Here is a 6,040-nt window from a genome sequence, read left to right as displayed (position 1 = left end):
AAGGCATGCCAATGGTCCCATTGCCCAAGGGTTCATTTTTGGATTCCCCACATCTTCTGCTCCTGGGAAGGGCGGAAAGGAAGTCATCCATTCCTCAGGTTCCAGCCTAAGCTAAATTCCCAATATCCTCTCTGACCTCAGCCCCTAACAGAGGAGCTAGCCTGGGCTCACAGTCACTGTGTCTAGAAGGTCCTGGGAAAGTATGCTATACATACCCCAACCCCTATGGTCTTCTATATATACACGACAGAGCTCTGTGTACACCCATGTATTCTACAGGAGCCAGAGACCTTAGAGGAGAAATTAGCATGGGGGGAGTGTTTGTGGAAAGGAGGCGGCAGGTCTAGGAATAGGGAGAGGCCAGGCTGCTGTGCAGTCCAAAGTAGAACCAGGGTGCTCTTCAGGGTTGACACAAGATGGGGCAACAAGCCAGGCTTTACTTCCTTTTCAACTGTCAGTCACTGGTTTGGGCCACCCAGAAGGGAACGTGACCTTGAAAGAGCTCGCTTTCTGCAGCTGAGGCCAGCCTCTATGGGAGCCATCTGAAGGTCCCTGGAGGGTCACAGCACCATATCCACCACCCTAAGCAGATGCGCTCACATCTGCCCGGATCCCTCTGCCCACTCAGCACACCGTGACTTGGTGAGACATGCCCAGAGGCAGGTCAAGCTGAATGGTACTGGAGAGGGGACCAGCCTTCACTCAGTGCCTGGTGGGAGTGGGTGGGTAAGTAGACTTGATGTGTTGCCCCTTGGGTTGGAGACTAGGTATACTGCCCCTAGTTCCTAGGGGTCCACAGTAGGACCTCTTCCACCTTTCACTGAAGCAGTTCCTTGGTGACATGGCCCTCACTGGCTGCCCCCCCCCTTTCCCATTGCTCTCTGGCACTGCCTGAAATGGCCCCTCATTGGATGTTTCTCAGGGTTAGCTTTAAGGGAACCCAAGCCCGCACACACACACATGCACACTCATACCATGTACCATGTGTGCACACATTTGCATGTACACACTCCTACAAACAGGCTGGGCCGTGCACCATGCAGACTGCATGTGGCACACGAATGCTCAAGAGACCAAGAAGGATGCTGAGGACTCTCACCCAGCTCTGCCCACCGTTCCTTCTCTAGGTTGGCCCAAGAGCCCAGGCCAAACCAGGCAGGCTGCCTCCATAGCCCAGACAACACCCACTCACTTCCCAGTCTTTCAGTATGCAAGTGGGCCTTGAGAAGAAGGAAACAGGCAAATGGCTTCCTGTGTCCCCCATCCCTCATTTTCTTCCTTCCTTTCTCTCTTCTCTTCTCTTCTTTCTTTTCTCTTTTCTTTTCTTTCCTCTGTCCCTTCCCTTTTTGGGGTTTTCAAGACTCTGACTATACTGGAACTCACTCTGTAGACCAGGCTGGTCTCTGCCTCCCTGTGCTGGGATTAAAGGCTCAAAGGCAAGCAATACTCCCTTCCCTTCTTTCTTAAGATGGAGTTTGTCTGTCTCTCAGGCTGCCTCATATAGGCACATACCACCCTTATTAGTTTGATTCACTATTTCCAACCCTAGTCCCCACCCCCACCCCCGCCCCTGCCCCGCCCCATCGTCCCCACAGCCTTTTCCCTTCCATCCCTAGCATCAGATACAAATTCGGGGTCTACCAAAGTTGATGGGGTGAGAATCAGTTCTGGGGGCTTCCGCCTGCTAGGCAGGGCCTGCTCTGTGGAGCCTGGGCTTGTCCTAGAGTCCTTGGAGCACGGGCAACCGCACTCCCCCACTCTGGATGAGACCTGCCTCTGGCATGCCTGGGGCACTGCAGTCCTCCTGTTTCTCAGCTCTGCTTCTGCCTCCTGCCCGAGGCCCAGGGCTGTCGGCTGGTTCCTCTGACTGGCAGAGAGACTGGGGGCTGGGGCTGGGGCTGGGGCAGTCCCCTGGGTAAAGGTGCCTGTGATGAGCTGCGGTGCAAGCACATCTGTGCAAATATTACCAATTATTTTCCTCACTATAAACACCCAGCAGGAAGGCAGGGAAGCAACCAACCCAAACTGTTTAAAATAGAAACTGAAATTGCTGCACAGGGAAGTGGAGGCAGCTATCAGGGCAGTGCCCCAGCCCCCACCACCACCACATCACATACAATAAAAGCTCAGGGTCCGTCTTACCAGCGGCCTTGTGGTGCACCTGCCCACACTGCCCCCTCAACCTTCTAATTCCATGACAAGGTTTGTTTTCTGAGATAAAGACAAGAAAGGGCCTCGCTTAGTGTATGAGGTACCGGGCAGAGGGCATAGCCTGTGTGGGGTTGTGGAAGCGGGGCTAAGGCCACCTGGCCTGGGGTTGGCAGCCACTAAGCAAGCTCCTGCCCTCAGTAAGCCGCAGAGCCAAGGATGCTGTGTGGAAAGGTGTCGGAGATGTCCTGGTGAGAAAAGCCATTTCCCCCACCACCCCAGGGCAGGCAAGAGAGTGGGAGACTGGCCAAGTAGGGAAAACAGCTCTTCTCTAGTCTCTGAAAAGGCATTTTTCTGACTGCTAGAAACCAGTTCCCAGGGCCCAGCAGCCTTCTCTGACCTGCCCTCCCCATAAGCAGGCTGATGGGACACCAAGTCTTCATACAGTCACACAGACTGTTGAAATGTTGACATGATTTCATACCAGTTAATAAGTTGGCTCTGTCCTTCCAAATACTCCCCTTTCTTTGGTCCTGGCCACGGGCTCAGGGCTCCAAATCTCCTCTCACCCTAGAGCATAAGTTAGCAGTTATGGGGAACGGGAGATGGGGGGAAGGATTGTGGGAGGGGTGGCCAGGAGTGGAGCAGTGAGTGGGATGTAAAACGAATTAATAATAATTATAATTACAATTATAATTATTATTATTATTATTTTAAATAATTAAACAAAACAACTGAACAAACAAACAAAAACAGAGTTAGCAGATAGCACACTAACTCCCTTACCCAAATGCATATCATATATAGGTCTGTGCCTAGGCTGCCCTGATGGTTTAATACCTGTCTGTTCCTGGCCATAAAGGCATCGTTGGTCTGCCTGTGCTCATAGCCCCTCCCCACCTTAAACAGTCCCCCAGGATGGAGCTGTAGGAAACCCACCATCTCCACATGCCAAGTATTCTTGCTGCTTTTTAAAGATCTCAGCCCAGGTCACAGACTGGCCAGGCCTGAGCCCCACTTCAAAGAAGAACTACAATAACAATATCGAGGTCTTTCAAGGGCATGAACCCAGGGTCCCTGCCGAAGGAAGGACCTGTAAGTTTCATGGCACAGATGATGGGGCTTCGGAAGAAACAATGAAAACCCAGAAAGGGTAAGTTACCCAGAGTCACACAGCAGGTTATAAGCCAACCTCGGCCTCACTACCCAGGCCCTGGTGTTGCCCATCTGGACTGGTGATATTAGCCTTCCTGGAGGCAAAGAAAACCCAGGACCACCTGCAGCCACATTCCTGAACATTAGCAGACTCACCCTTAGCTCCCTCCCTGGTGTCTCCTGGTTCAAAGGCTTCCCCAGCCATTCCCTCTGTAGGGCTGACACCCTGGTCCTTGCTATTTTGGGTAGCAAGGCCCAGAGTGGATGAGAGGGTGACAACCTTGCTTCATCCTGTCCCCAGGGGTTCTCACATCTTCTCTTGCACAAGGGGAGGAACCGCTCTGGGCAGCGGAGTCCCCACAGGGAGACTCAGATGTTCTGAACAAAAATAAAAGGTGTTCATGCCGCTCATTTGAATTTCCAACATTCCAGCCTCTGTCCCTTGAACTAACCCCGCCCCTCTCTGAAGAGAATGGCTGGCTGCTGAGCCAGTTCCAGCTCTGCAAGGAAATGGCAGAAACTCCCAGAGAGCACGTCTGTCTCCCCAGACACAGCCCAGAAGACAAGGCAACATGGGCACATTTGCACCACAGTGAAGTGGGGACAGGTACATTGATTGACAGACAGGGCATCTGGAGTACACCAAGGGCCTATCTAGGGCTTCACAAACTAGGTGTTTGTGAGCGCAAGGATGGCTGTGTGCAGTACATAAACGAATACTTACAGAGCTTCAGAAGCACCAAGCGCTAGACTGGACCAAGTACAGGGATTACATGTGCTCACCTTTAATCCCTGCACCCTGGGGGCTAAAACAGAAGGGTTGCTTCAAGTTGGAGGCCAGGCTGTCTATGCAGGAGTTCCAGGGCAATCTGGGTGGCGAACTGAGAATATGTGTCAAAATAAAAGAAGATGAAGGGGAAAGAGAAAGTTTAGTAAATGCTGTGTGAAGTTTCTTAACTTTTTTTTTTCTTTAGGGACTAGGAGTGTAGCTCAGCTGGCGGAGGGCTTGAGTACCATGAGGGAAACTCTGGCTTCCACCCCCGGCACCACATGAACTGGGTAAAAGGGTGAGCACATGCGGATAGTCCCATCGCTCAAAGGTTGAGATAAAAGGATCCGAAGTTTTAGATTATCCTTGGCTACTTACATAACTATCAAATTTGAAACAAGCCTAGGCTACAGGAGATTATGATCTCAAAAAAAAAAAAAAAAAAAAGCCACCCCGCCTCTCCCTAAATGGCTTCCAGCCTCTCTCAACCAACCCTTCCACAGCCAGAGACACTAATCTCTGGCTGCCCAGATTCCTGCTGATTCTTGGGCAAGGTCTCACCGGAAGCAAACTGAAGACCACTGCCTGGTTCTCACCTTTTGGTCTTTGCTCAGTCTCTCCCAGAGCCTGAAATGACCTTTATCTGTTGTTCATTCTTCCTAGATATGGTGCAAAAACCTCTTAGGTACAGCACTTTCTGACAGCCTTCCCTTCCCCCACAGCAAGCCTCATTTAGGAGCCCCCACCACACCTGTTCACATTGAGATGGCCCCTTAGCGACCAGCACAGTCTCTTCTGAGGGAGGTGGGACTTGTCTCCGTGCTCAGCATCAGGTCTAGCTCCAGCCTGCAAACATTCTTGCTCACTACGTGAACCATCAGGGTTAAGTTCTTTCTACAGCTATGTGACACAGGGGTAGCAGACTTCTAGATGGAAAAGGCTTTACAGCTCTTGGGACGGTGAAGAGACCAGAGAAAGAATGTGGAACCCCTGGAATGCCTGTTGTATCTGCTGCTCCTTCTGCCTTTTCATCCGGGATGCCACAAAGACCACCCCTAGTGCTGTGAAATCTGCACCCTGCAGGACACAAAACAGGGACAAAGGAGCTGGAATGGCTGCTTGCCTCTCTTTGGTCTCCTGGATGGTCTGGGATAAGGGTGTCTTCTACTCACAGCTCCCATTCTGGATCCCATTCTCCAAAGCAGTCTACAAGCATGGGTACCACCAGCCTGTCCATCATCTGCAGCCAAGGCCAAAAGCAGGAGCTTGCTCCCTCCAACCCACACCCTATCTCCCTGCCCTCATTCTGCTTTGACCTTGCCCCAAGCTCCTCGATTCTATTTTCCATCCACTCGAATGATTGCAAAAGCAGCCGTGCATGTCCTGCCGCATGCTACAACATGGATGACCCCAAGGATGTTATACTAGGGAAACAGGGCACCACAGAAGGACAAACTCTGTACGTTCTCTTTTGTGAGGGTTCTGGAATGCTTAAACCCACAGAGACAGAATATGAACTGACTGGCAGCTGTCGGAAGCAGAAGGGAGACAGGGCAGGGAGTCTACGCTTAATGAAGACAGCTCAGCTTGCAAGATGTGCTGATAAGTTGTATAGCAACATGAATATATTTACTATTACTGAACTTCACACTAAAAAAGAACCGGACAGTAGTTGAGTGTACCTCGGTGGTGGTGGTGCACGCCTTTGGTCCCGGGTCAGAGGCAGGTGGATCTCTGAGTTTTGTGGCCAACCTTATCTCCAGAGAGAGCTCCAGGACAGCCAGACTACGTAGAGAAACCCTGTCTTGAAAAATCAAAATAATTAAATAGATAATGGCTGGGAGTGACGGTGCACACCTTTAATCCCAGCACTTGGGAGCCAGAAGCAGGCAGAACCTCTAAGATCTGTTGAGTTGGAGGCTAGCCTGGTTTACATAGCAAGTTCCAGGGCAGCCAGGACTATATTGA

Source organism: Rattus norvegicus, chromosome 6, assembly GCF_021556685.1.
Source record: "Rattus norvegicus strain SHRSP/BbbUtx chromosome 6, alternate assembly SHRSP_T2T, whole genome shotgun sequence".
NCBI classification, from domain to species: Eukaryota; Metazoa; Chordata; class Mammalia; order Rodentia; family Muridae; genus Rattus; species Rattus norvegicus.
Note: the sequence above shows the minus strand (reverse complement) of the source record.